Here is a 17,901-nt window from a genome sequence, read left to right as displayed (position 1 = left end):
AACTTGGAGTCCAAAATCAAATCCTGTCAATTGGAACGAGACATAAAAGTGTGCACATATTTCGGGAGGTGATTCGTGACATTCAAGAGGACTTTTTGTCTTCTTTTCATGTCACGAATCATCTCTCGAAGTATGCGCACATCTTTCGGTTTCGTTCCAATTGTCAGGATTCCAGTTTCGATTACAAGCTGACACTCGGTCACTTGTACATTACACGGAATTAGACAAAATACACGAGGACTGTTTGTCTTCTTTTGATATCACTAATCACTTCCCGAAGTATGTGCACATCTTTGAAGTTCACTCTGTATATATGTTGCAACGTACCACGTGCTTGTGTTTACAAACACCTAATATACACATATATGTGTGTATTATTTACGTTATATAAATTACATTTTTCCCAATGAAGGCTTAATTTGAAGAAAATGCACAGAATAGGCAACATTAGGCACTAAAGCAATTATTTAGGCAGTAAAGGCCGAAATAGGCAAAATAGGCAAATAAAACTGGCTTAAATCGAAACTATAACCCTCCATATAAACTTTAAAACGTTATTTTTGATCATATCTTTAATATTAAAGAATAGGCATTTTGCCTAACATCCGGTCTCTAATAATAATCTACGTTAATTAATCATCCATCTCTTTCGGCCTTAAAAGCGTAAACGTAGGGATTTCATTTTTAATAACGTACTATGATTGTAGGATAGGTAATCATTTATTCAATTCTTAATTGTATGAATTACTGTATATACATTATTACTATCACAGGATAACTTCGTTTATCCGAATCAAAGTTGTAGGCATCTTTTTTTTTTTTTTTTTTTTTAAATGTTCACATATATAATATTTTTTTAACTATGATAGCAAGAACATAACTATAAGTACGACAAACATTCGCTTTTTATTTTCATTAAATGTACAGTTCTTATATATATTGTACAATAAATTATGGAAATACTGTACATAAAATGTTTTTTTGTCGAGTTTAAGAAAGCACTTCAGTGTTTCATTCAAACGCCACACGTGTTTGAAATAGAAGACAGCGGACCAATTCTTTGTTAAGAAATTATGTGAAAAGTTATCATAATAAACGGTAAGTCTACTTATTTAAGGATTTGTTTTGCTTATTACCCATATTACACGAATTATCCGAATTTTCGATTTTCTTATTGCCTTTTGTCCCAGTTAAGCCGGATAAACGAGGTTTTACTGTATAATAAATTGAACAGCAAAAATTAAAATTAATGCCTATCTCTATTGTACAAACAATGTAACTTTCACAAGCTATGAATTAGGCCTATGTATAAAGTTTAACACTAAAATTTTAAATAAATAACGTTTTAAATAAATCTTTGCCCTTGCTATTTAATATTCAATATCTCGTTATTAAGATTATTATTGCACAAAATGAGTTCAGATCGTTCCGTAAATACAAGTGAATAACACTGCAGGTGGTTCTCAGTCATTTAATCTTTGAGGTACGGTATGAACGATCTAAGCTCGAACATTCGAGGAGTTTTTCCTGTGAACATACTCATAAACATGTTTACAATTCCTTCCTTGTAGGTACGAATACTACGTTGTTCAATTCAAACACATCGTGGCTTACATTTCTTTTTCAAAAAGCCAAACCGACTGCACCCTCTGTATTTAGTGTAAAAGACCGATGGCTGATGTGATTAATAGATTTAAAATTTGGAACCTTCTTCATGTCAAGAATATTATAGCATTTCATTGTTTGTACCATATTTAATTTCTTTAATAAGTTCGCTTAAATTAAAGTTTTGTGAAAATAATTTTGTTCCATTTTCAGCAGGTAATTTGCATTCACCAATTTTGAAACAAACGCAAGTTGAGGAATATAATCACAAAATGGATGCTCTCTAATGTTGGTGTAATATTGAAAGCAGAAAGCGAATTATGGTATAAATACTGGACGGACAAAACATGTGAGCCTGATTATGTTATTCCTATGTTTCTCACGAACACAGATTTGTTTCCTGCTTTCTGTACAGCCATGATGATTTTTTTTTTCTGTTCCTCCTATATCATGCACAGTGAAAAGGTAGTTCAGCACTGTTAGGAGGGTGAAAACATGGCTTAGCTAGAGTATGTGTGAAAAACGATTACGTAGCTTGTACGTGCTAAGTGTCCACAAAGAATCTCAGTGAGTCTCCCTCAAGAAAGTTATAGATAAGTTTGGACAGGAAAGAAGAATTATTCGACTTCTGTTCTACGAAAATTGAGAATCACTTATAAGAATGTAAAAATAAATAAATAAAATAAAATAAAATAAAATAAGTAGAAAGCCAATTACGTTATCTATTGATTCTCTCAGTTATATGTTTGTGTCATTGTGTGTTTGTACATTGCATTTTATTGTGGTTATTTCATTATATTACTAACTTTTGTATGCGATAAATCCATGTTCAGTTTTTATTGATATGAATTTGAAAAGTATATAAAATAACTTCTGTCATGTAATATTTAAAATGATAGTCCTGCAAATAGAGCGCCTTCCAGTTCCCTCCCCCAACGAGGAATCAATCATACGGACGCCCTTGATCTCAGCCCCCAATCTTAGTGAGGCTGGTGTCTTCCCACTTTGCCTAATTCCCATTTTGCCTAACACTTTATCAGCTGATAATCACAGATAAAACTCATATCCGGCATTTTAGATGAAATGTCAGTTTCCATTTGGCCTAATTCCTATTACGCCTAACGACCTTATCAGGAAGGGAGTATCTCCTATATATAAGATCTGACAGTGTTTCCATACTTATACATAAATAAGTGACAGAAATTTACATACAAAAGCTCTTGTTAACAAAAGCAACGATTATCTATTTCATACAAAAAAATAACTTACATCAAAGAAATTAATACAATCATTAGAAGAAATTACTACGAAATTTCTAGTACAACTTGCTGGCTACGCCGCGGAATGACTATGTACTGGTTCCTGCATACGTATTGTGTTGTATATCACGCCAGACGTCAGCGTTACTTGTCCTTTCTGTCTTTCTTTTCGACTGTGTGTGTATTCACACTGTATAGTTACAATATTGTATATTTGAAATATCTTTTGTTATAGTTATTTGAAATGAGTATCGTTTCTTTAGCAAACTTAGTTGTTCATTGTGATAAGTTGTTAATATGATTGCATTAATTTCTTTGATGTAAGTTATTTTTTTTTTTTTTGTATATTTGAAATATTCTATGTTATAGTTATTTGAAATAAATGTTGCTTTTGTATGTAAGTTTCTGTCACTTATTTATGTAAAGTATGGGAACACTGTCAGATCTTCTATATAGGAGTTATATAAGGAGTATATCCTTCCTAATAAGATCGCTAGGCGTAATGGAAATTAGGCGAAATGATAATTGGCATTCCACCTAAAGTGGCGAATGTGACTTTTATATTTGATTGAAGCTCATAAAATGTTAGGCAAAATGGGATTTAGGCCAAATGACGAATAAATGATTTTGGCTACGGACATGGGAGTAAACAGAAAAGAAGGTACAAAATTTGATGTCATGGACATGAATAAGTACAATTCTGATCAATTTGATTTAGAATAGAATCAATTGACGGACTTAAGTATTTCTTCGACGATGAACCAGTAAATTTAGTTGACTAGCAATGAAACATTGCTCTCAAGCTTTCACTTCCATCTAGCACCTTCTGTAGTATCTTCTGACCATTATCTTTCTCCATGCTAATGGGTTCAAGGATACTAGGGTATCTTAAGACAAAATTCTGTATTAGTTTGTTGCGAGACCCTTGATCTTAATACACGCGTCTTTCATTTGTTTCTTTTGCGATCATTGGCACGAAGCATTGCGTAATGATTATAAACATTTTTGCTTCTATTGACCTTTTGTTGCAAGTATAATAAGGAACATGTATTTCAATGTACACGCGCATATATCATTATCTTCTGTTTTTGTGCTTTGTCTAACTATTGAATAGAATCAAAGTCCTGACAGAAGATAAATTTGTTTATGTAAGACATTCCCTAATCGATAGGTTTTGTTAAAACTTTGTTTGTTTTAAAACTCATGGGATAACTTCTGTTCCGTTAGTAGAGTCGAAGAAGAACACAGTCAATATCCATAATTCACAAGCAGAGGAATTTAGGTCACTCAGATTCTCGTTCACAAAGGAAATAATATTTCAGTTTCGGCGGTAAGTTTTCTATTTTGGGTTCTTAATTATTGTTTATTAAAACAAAATAAGATTTTCTGCTGGACGCGTTCCCAAGATATTTTGGAGGATCTTTGGAATGAAATTAATTCAGTTCATGTTACATGTAGTCCAATTCATAACTCTTTGGTTTGGTTGGATTTGGAGTTTAATATCTCTTTCAGTAACGCGACGTAAACGTGGAGTTCGAAGCATGAGCTCCCACCGGGAATCGAACTCAGGTCTTCCAAGCCGAAAGCGCTTCCGATAGTTGTATAGTCATGAGGAAAACCTATAATTCTCACTCCTTTAATAGGTTAATGTAAATTTATAAAATGATGAAAGTGGATCAAAGTTCAGTGCAAAAGTGTGTTTTATCGATCAAGGGCCTATAACAAAGTTATTATTCCAAATGTAAGATGCTGTTTTTGCCATAACATTTAGAACTCAATTACGCAGTTCATTAGTAAAGATAATGAGTATAACAACTCCAATGTACTGATGGATTTCCTCTTGAAAATAAACCCAATCACAGAAGTTGATTTGAGTTGATTTTGAGTTTAAAGTCCCTTTTCAGCAGCTAGGATATATGAGACGTGGACCTACTGATTAACGTGGAATCCGAACCACATGAGCTCCCGCCGGGAATCGAACCCGGGTCTCCCACGCCAAAGGCGCGTACGCTAACCACTTAGCCACGAGGGAGATCCCAATCACAGAAGTGTGTAGCGTGAAATTGGTCTAACAAAACGTAATACTGGGAACTAAAAATTTCAGAAACTAAATGCTGTGACGAAAATAGATCAAATTTATGAAATTAAACGAGAACTTCTAATTGCAGCGAACGCCTCCCCCCTTTTCCATATATAGAAATAGGCTTCTTCATAGCAGTAAAATTTGTTCTCTGCCCTTAAAATGTTTCAAAAATTTCCAATATTTTTCTTTTAACCTTATCCCCTTGTCAAGTTCTGAATTTGATTTGTTCTACTTATTTTTAACCAATATCATTAGTAGTAGTTTTAAATCGGCAATTTGCCTGCTCGGTTTAACACTCAATAGCGCATGTAGCGACATTTATTATCTTCAGGCAGACAAGCGATAGCGCAGGTAGTGACATATATTAGCGTGAATTATTACTATTGTAAGCTTGAGACGTTTTTTTTTTGTTTGTTTACTATTGGGATTATTATTGATAATAATATTTTAACAAATTTGCCGAATAAGATTAATTGTAAGCGTTAATCTATATCTGGTTTCATAGTTTCATAACTGGTTTAATGTTATAATTCTGTTTATTTTATAATGTTTTTACATTTATTTACTTTCTTTTCGAATATTTCTAATACTAGTTTATCTATTTTCTATGATTTGCACAATCCGTCAGTTATAGGCTTCTGATAATTAATAAAAATAAACAACTATTTGTGAAAATTGTAGTGCCAACATGGAACGGCACAACTGTGTCCAAACTTACATGATATTTACGACAAGGGATGATTTAAGCTGGATGCGACGAATGTAGATCAGATTTATGAAATGGAACTAGAACTTCTAATTGCAGCGAACGCCTCCCTCCTTTTCTATTATCACGAAAACATTAAGTTTAATCAAAATTTTTATAATTTTAAAAATCATACATTTTATTATTAAAAGTAAATGTCACCCGGAAAAATACCAAAGTGAAAAATAAGCTATTATTGGTTTGGTCAAAAACAGGTAGAAGGACACCAAAAAACTAAATAATACCCATACGACAAAACAATTTCGTCAGTAAAAGTGTAAAAGCTGTGTTTTCCATGCATACGTTACAAAACTATTATTTCATAGTCTAAAATGTACTGGCCCGAAAGGACATGAAAAAAAAAAAAAAATAACAAATAAGGCAAATATAAAAACTGCTGGTTTCTAAACCAGGAGTTCAGTTTTAGTTCAGTTTTAAATGCAAGCTCGTTTAGTCACGTTCAGTTTTGGTTCAGTTTTAAATCGAGTTTCGGTCGGTTTTGGCTTGCATTTGTAAATGTGGTTTAGTTTCGTTTTGAGTATACGCGAGAGTCTCGTCTTAACGCTTTTAAGTTAAGTCAGCAGTATTGGTGGACCAAAACATGTAAGTTGTATATTTTATGGTTTTTTCTTAATTTTACACATCAGTATGGTCAGGCAATGCAATTTTCACAGTCCTCGTAACCAAAGGTTATAATAAACCCGAGTAGTAGTATAATAACAGTCACAATAATAATAATAATAACAATATTCTATTGTAATGCTATGCACTCTTTGATTTGTATATCAATCTATATATCGCTGATAGATAATTACGTTTATTATTTAAAACATTAAAATAATGCTAATAATCTATTTACAAGTGGGTAACTCACATATTAATCCGTAGTTATTATCGGGTTTAAAATAGCCCTGTAAGAGTCACACCCACATCTTGTGTAAATAAAATCACATAATAAAATAAAATAGCAAGGTAAATTATTAAATAATCATTGTCTCTCATAAAATAACTATAACCCCTTTTTCCCACATAAGGTTAAGTGAATATTAGTATTCACATAGTCAGTAAATACTATATTACCGAGGTAAGCACAGATATGGATAAATAAATACTATCTAACCTAATACTATTACCTGTGATATTATGATAATATCATCTGGTATCATAACTATAACTCCTTTCTCCCACATAAGGTTAAGTGAATATTAGTATTCACATAGTCAGTAAATACTATATTACCGAGGTAAGCACAGATATGGATAAATAAATACTATCTAACCTAATACTATTACCTGTGATATCATGATAATATCATCTGGTATCAGCAATACCTATAACCTGCAATAATCTCTAATCTGTGATACTATATATCTATAGAAATAGACTTCTTCATATCAGTAAAATTTGTTCCTAGACCGAACGGCGCCGTCAGTTGGTTCCTCAGAATATATCGTGAGAGGGCAATCTACGCAACACTCAGGTAATGGAGCATGGGCCGAACAAGAAACATATGGGCAAGTGTCACCGTGCATCGTTCAATATAAAGAATTTTGGACACTGTCGCATATTCGGCCTATACGGGAAAATGGCTTACCGCAAAATTGATGCTAGTAGACGATAGTGATGCGTGTATGGAAGCAATGAACAGAATAGAAATATAGGCTGCGATCATCCTGTCAGTGGAATGTGTAATGTAACAAAACCCACGGGATAACTGATATTTTGACTGCATGTTCGTGATGAACTGAATAAGTTGCACACGAGATACGAGTATTCTAACTGGTCTGGATTTGCCTACATTGACGATTCAACTGAACACTGAACTGGTGCTACGTATAGCTTTGTGTTGCTTTCTATTGATCCAAAATTACGCACGCAAAGCTATAAGGGACGCGTGAATATCGCTATTGGCTTGTGGATTGAAAGAAGATCGTATTTTTGAATCGCTTAAGCTTGTCCATCAATGCTTGTACAGCGGTGGACACTTCTAAATGGTACAGCCATATGGAAATTTACGGCTAAAGTGTACCATTTAGAAGTGTCCACCGCTGTACATTCTTTCGTGCTGGCCAAAATTTACCAGCTTGAATTGCAAACGCCATTAGCAGCTGAACGGCAGGTATGATGCTGTAGGCTCCATTGGATATCATATGCGATTTTAACCGTTAAAGCATTGAGATTAGTTTCGCCAGTGACCGCTACATCACGGAAGTTCTCGAAATCTCAGTTATCTCATTCTTTCAGACAACTTTAGGCGTTGTATTTCAGCATAACAACACCCAGGCACATATATTCTATCCAGAATCTGCACGCTTTCTTCGAGGATAGACTAGCACCGTTGCTTCCTGCAGGGATTTGGTGCTTGAGTGCCCTTCAGAATTTTTGTTGGGGTGCTCACCACCGACACAAAAGAGAAAGAAGAAAAATAAGACTGGAAAAAGAAATGAAAAAGAAAGAAATACAAAAGGGGGAATTCTGGTCTTTTGCCGTATTTCTTGATAAGCAGAGCCAGATTATTTTTATAGAGCGGAGAGCGGTAAGATTTTAAGTTTAGAATTAAAGACAAGAATTCCATGTTAATTCGCTGTATTGTATACCTTATCATTATTCAATACTATGCCGTTAAGATTTTGTTCTATTTAACTATTTTGTTCATTCCTTATCTTTTCTTTTAAAATCTGTGTAAATCCAAAGAATAACATTCACAAGACATGACGAGTTCAAAGATAAGGGATTAGAATCCTATAAGCCCCCTGGTTATGCAATCATACACTCATTCAAGAATATTTTCCACTATAATAAAATAATGCAATTTTCGTTCAAAAATACCTAACACTAATTTCAGGAGAGTCAATTTTCAATTTTTTTTTCGGGGAAAGACTCCCGGTCTCCCCTGCTAACCCTAGGTGTACCGTCAGAACACCGGTTGTGCACCGTGAATAAGAGTATTCTCCAGAATTTTAAAAGCTCGGCGCTCCTGGCTTCCTGGCCTACGCGGTCGCCTCACATTTCTCCCATCAAATATGTGTATGGCGAGCACTTGTTTCTCACAATTCTTCCACATACCGGTCGATGTCTCTGTAATCCTGCATATAAGTAAAAGCAATCGTTTTCTGCGATTTTAATGTGGCAAGCGATTCATCGGAAACATATTCAACGCCTGATTGATTCGATGTCAAGACTATCGAGACTCTGATTGCAACAAGTAGAGGTTTTACACCATGCTGACCTTTTAATAAAATCTTTGAGTTTTACTTCCCACGGTTATGTCGGGTAGGCTGAAAGGGAACGGTGATGATGAGAAATGAATGAAATGGTGGAATGAAGAAAGTGGGAGGAAACGGGAGAACCCCGAGGAAACTCATGCACACGGTGGTTGTTTACCACAAAGACTGGCTTTTTAAGGTTACACGTGTTGTGCAGTATAGAAATTATAATAATTTCAATCAGGGACATACGCAGGGGTGGGTCCCGGGGTTCAAACCCCCTCTCCCTAAATCCCGTATTCTCTGTAAATTTAATCTAACTTTAGTGGTGATGTTAAAAGTATTAATATATTTGTTATTGAATTTATGTTCCCCAAACAGCTTTGAACCCCATCCGAAATAAATTATTGTTCCATTGACACATGTCTTTCTTTCTGTTGAAACTTTCAGAAACAAAAGTGTTAAACAGAGGGAGAGGGAGAGAGAATTTTTGGTGAGGCTTACTTAAATTCATCTTACACCATTGACTTTACTTTTACAACCTATATTTATTTAAACAAACAACTAAAAGCTCTATGGAGAAATTATGGCCTTCGTAAGGTGCCTGAGCTCCCATTGGTCACCCTATGGCTACGGGCCTGGCAGAGAAATGGCCGAAAATTATAAAAGAAAGTGTGGCATTATTCTACAATCCAGCTCTTTTGCCAGGAAAGAATTAATCAACCACCAATTACTGTCACGTAGTGATGAGCACAAGAGTCTTGGTCTTGCAGTTTGTGCAAGAGTCTTGCACGCAAGGCCAAAACTAGGAATCCTGATGCAAGACCAAAACCAAGACCATACCTGCAAGACCAAAACCAAGATCAAGACTCTTGCAAGAGAGTCTTGCACAAGTACCAGTACTACTTGAACACTGGTACTGAATACCGGTACTGCTTATACGTTGAATAATTGTTTATCAATATAATTTGTAGCCTCCTTAGGTTACGGCACATCGAGGATTGAGCGATATAACATTACACAACAACAAATAATCCATATTTACAAGTGAGAGTGATTTTGTACAGTTATTTCAAATAACTTGGAGTTTGATGCCGTTATTTTGTATTTTTAATAAAGGTCAAAAGTATTTATATAAATAGAGTTTATACAAAAAACATAGACAGTTGAGTCGTTTTCAGTTTTCACTGAAATTATTCTAAAATATTAAGAGGTTTGATTATAATCATTATTCTTTTATTTTTCTCTCTCAAGATTCTATTCTTTCTTCAAGATTGCTAAACATATCATTATTATAGCTATTTTGCCATTATTGGCAAGTTACTTGTTACAACTGAGAAGCTTCGATATACGGTGGTCCTCAGTAGTGTTTTCGTCTTGAGGTAGCAATTTTCTGTTTTAATACCTTCCTTTAACTACGGTCTCCTTCGCCCCTCCCTCTCTTTCCTTCGCCCATACCATCTAGCACGTCCCTCACAATACAAATTCTCCTCAGCCAATCTCCAAACCAATTCGTCTTCCTCTTTTAATTACATCTGAAATTCTTCTTTTCTCCCCTACTGCTACTATCGTTTTCCGTTCAACCCAGCTAATTCTCTCCTTTTTCCTCCATGCCCACGTTTCGAAAGCCTCCATTTTTTCATCACTTTTGCGTAATGTCCATGTTTCTGCCGTATAGAGTACATTTTGGAATCAGTAAAACAAAGTCTCAATATTTAATTGGAATTTTGTTCAATACAAAGATTAGCTAATCGTCGTTGAAAGGAAAAAAATCTGATCCCATTAGAGTGTAAAAATAAGTTTGCAATTCATGGCACTTCAGTAATCTGTGCCGTCTTGATTTTCTTTCATGCGTCTCAGGGGTAGCCTCCTCAGTTTGGAAACCAGTGAAGTACAGGATCTGTTAAAAAATATAAAAAGATTACGAAACGATCTGATTTATCTTATAAGTAGCAAAGTGTGGTCTTTCATTGAAAAAGATAAAGGTCATTGACTATGGTATACACCAGTAGTTCTGAAACTGGAGTCCGTAGAACCTAGCCAGGGATTCGCGACGCTAAAAAGTTGAAATGTAATAACATGGAACTCATAGCTGATATGCAAGAAGTATTTTTTTCAGTTACTAAAAATAAAGCAATTAGAAAGTATACCTAAGTTTTTAAATTTAAATGTTTTCCTACTTTACTAAATTTTTGCCTTGAAGCCAGTCAATAGTTATATAAGACTACTTAAAGTGAGAGAAATACCTTCTTTGTTAGAACACTTTTTCGAAATCAGTTGCACATTAACTACACGATGCCTCGGAATTTCATGGATTTCATCATCAAGTGGCGGAATGCTCTCACCACTATTACCAATTCCAGATTTTTTAAAAAAGTAAATGTTAATCATTTCTATGCTTATAAACATCAAGCCAGGCCCGCAATTCTAAAGAAACGATGAGAAATCCGTCCCAAAATAGCTGCAAGTCTTCGAGAATATTTCCCTGTCCCACAACCTGGTAATGGTTTGATTGAAAATCCTTTCATTAATGTAGAAATCCATGATATACAAGGTATTAATTTCTTTAACACAGAACAAGAACAACTGTTGGAACTATCCGGCTATACTTCATGGAGATAAGGTTTTCAAAGAAAATGAACTTTGTAACTGTTGGTTGCATGTGCTCTGTGAGTATGAAAAGTTGTCTAAAAATGCATTGCAACATTTGATGCCTTTTCCTACCACTTAACTTATGTCAGCAAACCTTTTCTGCTCTTTAACGTATTAAAACCTTAAAGCGAAATCGTCTTAATGTGGAATCGGACCTAAAATTCATGCTGACAAAACTTATTCCAGATTTCAATGCAATTATGGATAAACACAAAGACTTTCATTCCTCACATTATCCTAATGACCCCACATTTAAGAACATTGTTTATAAAGTGGATTTCCTTTTTTTTAAAATTGATTTTCATTCTTGAAAGTTACTGTATTTTCAATTAAAAATTTCATTCACTAGGAAACAATTATGTAATTTTAGAATAGAGTTATTTTTGTTGACTTTTTTTTTTTGTCAGTGGTAATTCTAATTAGTATATTTTTTTCAGTACCATGTGAAATTTCAGACCATTGCAAGGGGGTCCGCAGATCACTTTCCGAATAAACAGGGGATCCGTACCGTATTATCGGAAAGTTTGAGAACCACTGTTGTACACTATTAACATACATGAAGGTAAACTATATTACATTTAGAAACATACATTGCATTTCCGTTACTATTAGCGCATTGTAGAATTTATTATCCCTTGTATCCAGAATAAAATTTACCAATCAAAAGCATAAGATTTCTTAAAAGCAAGACTTGCAAGATTTTTGCAAGCAAGACCAAGACCAAGACCAAGACTGGGTGTGCAAAACCAAGACCAAGATCAAAATCAAGGGTTCAAGTGCAAGATCAAGACCAAGACCAAGGCCACCCGTGTCTTGGTCTTGGTCTTGCATAACTGTCAGATTCCACTCAGAGTAGTTTAGAGTTCATGTATTTTCTAAGTAGGAATCTAGCAAGCTTGCGTATGTGCTTTCAGACCAGGAAACCCGGCTTCAATTCCTGCTGTGAGCTCACGTGGTTCGTATTTCACATTACGCTGTAGGTCCACGTTGCATATAACCTTGATGTTGAAAGGGAAGATAAACTCCAAATTAACCAATAAGCTTGTATTTAATAACCTAGTTATTACATAAGGACAGGACTAGAAGAAAATCGGTGATGTAGAGTTCGATTCCCGATAGGAAAGCACAATAGTTCACTGTCATCAATCATCCATTGCCTTCAGCCCAGCCTAAAATGCATTAAACTTAAAATAAATAAATAAAATGAAACTAGACAACTGACATTTTAAAAGCGAAATAATGAATACTGGCAATTCTGTCAATTCCAGTATTTTTGTTTCATCACCTAGATCATGAAACTCTATATAATCAGTTCCATTTGTTACTCCATAAGGTGTTAACTATATGACTACAGACTCAAGTCCAAGCAGTCTGTATTAAAATTCAATTGTTTCAAATTGTTAAAAAATGTATTTTGGTAATTACAGCACACACTGTACGCGTAACAGATGTGGCACGGACATGGGTCAGAGATTGCCTATATTATGTTCAAACTCTTAAATTGTTATAAAAATATGCTGGCACTGGCGTTCGTTACATTTTACTTTATATATATAAATATGGGGCTCTATGCAGAGGGCTCTATGTATATATAAAGATATGGGGCTCTATGCAGAGTCGCTTTTTGCGTAGTAGTAACAGGGGCAGATCTAGAAGGTAAAAAATTGGGCGGGGCAGTCAGAACCCAGACTATGATAGTATATCTTGAATTTACTATTCAAAAAATATGTAAATAATGGCAAGCGTCCGTGAGCTTGCTTTGCTTGCGATTTGGCGGAATAGCGAATTGAGAAAGTTGTTTAAGTACGGTTCTTTGTGTAACACAATTTTCTCTCGGCTACAGATACAAATCGCAAACAACGAAGACAACGGACGCTTGCATGTAAATCCGCTCTCCTATAAAAAAAAAAAAAAAAAAAAAAAAAAAAGGGGGTGCCTAGCCCCCAGCTCCGGGCTACATCTGCCGCTGCGTAAACACGTGATGTTAACTTCCGCATTTAAAAGCATAGTGACTATTCATGTTGAAAAAGGCCGATCTGATCTGCAGGGTTATCCAAACACATTAGCAAAAATCAAGATAAATAGAATAATTTGCGGAGCGGAACACAAAGTAAAATACGCAAAAAGAATAACGCAAATTTAGAATATCGTTGATACAAATCTTTACGGAATAGGACCCTGGCTCATCCACGCCTAAGGCATAAACGCAAACTATGAAGAACCCGAACTACACAATACAATCGAACAGGCGCGTATCCAGAAATTTACAATGGGGGGGGATGAAAATTTTGGGACAAAACTGAATACAACATAGGCCTATTTTGTGTTGAAAATGAATCCAGAAGTGCAAGTATGGCTATTGCACACACATATGCATATATATATATATATATATATATATATATATATATATATATATATATATATATATATATATATATATATATATATATATATATATATATATATATATATATGCTGTATTTATACAAACATGCACAGGGAAAAGTGCCAAGAATAGAGAGTGCGGGATTGGAAAAAATGAAATGAAATCTGTGAGTTTTACGTCCCACGGTTATGCCGGTTAGGCTAAAGTAGACGGTGATTATGAGAAATGAATGAAATGATGGAATGAAGAAAGTGGGAGGAAACGGGAGAACCCCGAGAAAACCCACGCACACGGTGTTTGTCCACCACAAAGTTCACTTGGCGGGAGCAGGGTTTGAACCCGGAACCCATGCAAGTGCGGAATTGGAGTGGGGCTTTAAAGCGTTCCATTGCAATAACATATTCGATAATTAAAAATGTTTGTATGTGTGTGTGTAGAGGGGATGTGGAGGTGAAGAACCATATGTTGCCTTTTGTTCTGTATCTCGGCAAGAGACGTTAGGTGACAATTTCGTTAGTTTTTCTCTTATCGTTGCAAGTACATTTAAAAAAAAACAAACCTTTGCACTCAATACAGAAGGGCTCGAGCCGGGTGAGCCTTCTGCTAAATACGCCACTGCAATTAAACAAAATGACCATTGATCACCGAATATCATACGGATAAAAATCGATTGAGCTGCGACGTAACCATCACAGGAAGATATACGTGAAATGTGTTCTGTTATAGTTGATTAATAACTTGTTTCCTCTTTAGCACGTAGTCTAATTACACGGGATCTACAGGTGTAAATTAATTCCAGCGAAATCGTACTTTTTAAATAATGCTAATGGTGGACACATAACAATAAAACAAAACAAGTCACTTATACTTCTCAAACAACGAAAGCAAAAATTATACCAGAAGAAAATGTAACCACCTACTAACACTGACATTTCATTTACTTCTACTTTTTAATGATGTGTTATTGGGGCACAAGCACAATACGCTTGTGATTTCTTACCCCTTCAAAAAGAATTACACACAGGTGAAAAACCAAATATGCTCGCGAGCCTTGTAATACAAATATTCTAAAACGTAATTAATAATTAGTGAAAGGTGAAATATTTATTACATATTGATGCTACAGTACTTAGAAATACACAAACTTAATTGCTACAGTTGTAACTTGTTCTTATTTCTAATATAAAATTATAAATATGGCTACAAAATTAGTTTGTCCATACAGTTATTGCTCCAACAAACAACGACAGCTAAGCGCTGCCATCTTCTGAGAGCTCATGTAACTAACACCTACTAGATTTGTATGCAAATATATTTATCAAAATTCCGTACTCTTCAGTAGTAATATAATCCCTTATAAACGTAAGTGAATAAATTGCGTATCTATTTGTGCCAGCAGTAATGTCAACACTACTAATAACCACATTAATTCGAGCAATGTGATGAAGCATTAAGCGTAGTATAATTCGAAGCGAATGGTTTCTCTGTGCTATAATCTTACCCTTTTCTATCCTTAAGGTAATATACTCCTTTTTGCTGATGATATAACAGTAATTGTTAACTGACAAAGACAATACATAACTTGCAAGAAGCCATTGATCTTACAACTTCCCAACTTATACATTGTTTTTTTTTTCATATAAATTAAAAGTAATTGCAGATAAACAAAGTGTGTCCAGCACCATTTATCTCACAGAACATCATGCCTACTACCACAGATATCCTTGAATCATGAATTATGATGAACTTTTATTGATAAAGTAAAATTTTTAGGTGTAGGGCCTATACAGTGGCATCATTTGCACCTCCTTTCTCCAGAAAGAACAAATCTTAAAACCAACGATTTTATTATGATGCCACATAATGAACAAAGAAAGGAAGGGAAAAAGTCCTCGCACTCAGACAGGTCTAAACACTACAAATACAAACAGAACACAACACTACAAATCTTCTTGTGTTTGTTTGTTTTTTTAAAATAATAATTATTATGTTAGTGAAAGATAAAGCAAACACACCTGCAGAAGAAAGATGGTAATCCTTTTTTAGAATTCAATATCGAGCTTCAATCTAAATATATCAATTTGCAATTCCAGTGCAACTAGCTCTTTTATCTTTATTTCTGGGGCGCGGTGGCTCAGTGGTAGCGTTCACCTCCGGTGCTTGGGGTCCCTGATTCGATCCCAACTAGCGCCGTGTGGACTTTGTGGTGGACTAAAACCGTGATCATGGGTTTTCTCGCGGTTTTCCCGTTTCCTCCCATTTTCTTCATTCCACCATTTCATTCATTACTCATCATTACCGTCTCCTTTAGCCTAACCGGCATAGACGTCGGACATAAAACTTAAAGATTTCATTTTATATCTTTATTTCTTGGTTTTGCTTTTACATCTGTTAAAAAAATGTTTAGAAAAATGTTTCCACCTTCAATGATACGGAACTTATTGTGACAAAGACAAGACTAGTTTTCATATCAAAACTTTGATAACCAGGGCCCGGATCTTGTTGACAAGTCAATTTTTTTCTGTTACGCATAGGGCGAGGGAAGTTCAAATAAAAAGGTTATCCATCAACTCTAGGTTCTAAAAATATATTTTTTAGGGTCAACTTTTGGTCATTTTTTGCCGTTTTGAAGTTTTAGGTCATTTTAAAAATATTTTAAGGTAACTTTTAGGTCTCTTATGGTCTTTTTATTCTTTTTTCTTCTACATAAGGAAAATTTAAAATGAACACTGCTTACGGATGTGAAAAACACTGTTTACGCAGTTAAATGATCTATTTTCCTGCTTCCTGACTATTGGGGCGGAAAAACGGCTTTCTTAACAAGCTAATGAAAACTAAGCTGTAACTGGTTGACGAGGGATAGTGGTTGGTAAGTGGCCAAACAAATAGTTGACCACAAAGAATGTGATCACGTGAATAACTAAAAATGGATTAGAAGGCGTACTAAGATGTTAAACAGGGTTTTTATCTATTATTCTCATGTAGTTTACACTTGCGAACTTTTATTGTTTAAGAGTGCTTCCTAGTTTCAACTCGGGAATGAATTGACCTTTCAGTACGTACAATGCCGTACAATGGACTGATCAATGGACATAAATGATCAATGGACTGCAATTAAACTGAAACAAAATTTTTTGAATACGAGTGAGAAATAACTAAAAATCCAATAGATATTTAAAAAATATCAATGTTTAACGAAATAAAGTTTAAAAGAACGCAAGTTTTAAGGTCAATTTTTTGAGAATGTTAGGGTCATTTTACAGGAATTTTAGTGTCATTTTATAGGCCATTTTTTAGAAAATTTTAGGTCAACAAGATCCGGGCTCTGTTGATAACTAACTAAATGGAACAGACGTTCGCTACCTTTCGAGAATTGTGTGCTTGTATTTGACAATCAAGCAATTCATCTGGGATTTGTTAGAACATTTGTACTGTCCATGTGCAGTGTTCGAAGTGGAAAAACAACAGAGGCGGTATGTTTTATTACGATTTTAACTCGACACCGGCTATCTAAATGTTGAAATACAGGGTGTTTGGAAAAGAACTCCCTAGTTTTAAGTAGGCCTATAAATTTAATTGGGAAATGAATGAAAACTTAAATCAATGAGTACATATCATGAAAGAGAATTCCTTCAAGCTTTGTTTAATGTTGGTAGACTTCAACGTGGGATTCATTTGTGACCCTGCACACGTTGAGACGATATTCCACTTCTCGCCACGTATTCACCAACATTTCAGGTGTAACTGTCCCAATCGCCAAGGCGATTCTTTCTCGTATATGATTGATGTCTCTGATCTTTTCACTGTACACATCTTTTATGTGGCCCCAAAAGAAAAAGTCCAGTGGGGTTAAGTCTGGGCTTCCTGGTAGCCAAGGTATTGGGACAGCCGTGCCTATCCACCTTCCTGGAAAGCGAGTGTCAAGAGCCGCACGCACATGGTTACTGTAATGAGATGGGGCG

At 34.9% G+C, this 17,901-nt stretch overlaps 1 protein-coding gene across 3 annotated transcripts in view; it reads left to right on the top strand.

The window, feature by feature from the left end:
* Window positions 1-4,037: 4,037 nt before the first annotated feature.
* LOC145693286 (clavesin-2) overlaps window positions 4,038-17,901 on the top strand; it is a 90,244-nt gene continuing 76,380 nt past the window's right edge. For 2 of the 3 annotated variants that reach the window (XM_081769136.1, XM_081769137.1), the window contains exons 1-2: window positions 4,062-4,194; window positions 11,988-12,112. The gene's annotated coding sequence lies outside the window, so the exon portion shown is untranslated. Of the gene's footprint in view, window positions 4,195-11,987; window positions 12,113-17,901 lie in introns of all 3 variants that reach the window. The other variant, XM_081769135.1, reaches the window with a different exon arrangement.

Source organism: Thermobia domestica, chromosome 8 (assembly GCF_964235325.1).
Source record: "Thermobia domestica chromosome 8, izTheDome1.hap1.1, whole genome shotgun sequence".
In the NCBI taxonomy this organism is placed as follows: Eukaryota; Metazoa; Arthropoda; class Insecta; order Zygentoma; family Lepismatidae; genus Thermobia; species Thermobia domestica.
This window is presented reverse-complemented; position numbering and strand designations above follow the sequence as displayed.